Source organism: Bison bison, unplaced genomic scaffold (assembly GCF_000754665.1).
Source record: "Bison bison bison isolate TAMUID 2011002044 unplaced genomic scaffold, Bison_UMD1.0 scf7180017863994, whole genome shotgun sequence".
Taxonomy (NCBI): domain Eukaryota; kingdom Metazoa; phylum Chordata; class Mammalia; order Artiodactyla; family Bovidae; genus Bison; species Bison bison.
In genome coordinates, this window is record NW_011494566.1 from 445,757 (window position 1) to 445,961 (window position 205).

Below are 205 nucleotides of genomic sequence, written 5' to 3' on the forward strand. Positions count from 1 at the left end.
TTGACTAGACAGACCTTTGTTGACAAAGTAATGTCTCTGCTTTTGAATATGCTATCTAGGTTGGTCATAACTTTCCTTCCAAGGAGTAAGCGTCTTTTAATTTCATGGCTGCAATCACCATCTGCAGTGATTTTGGAGCCCCCCAAAATAAAGTCTGACACTGTTTCTACTGGTTCCCCATCTATTTGCCATGAAGTGATGGGAC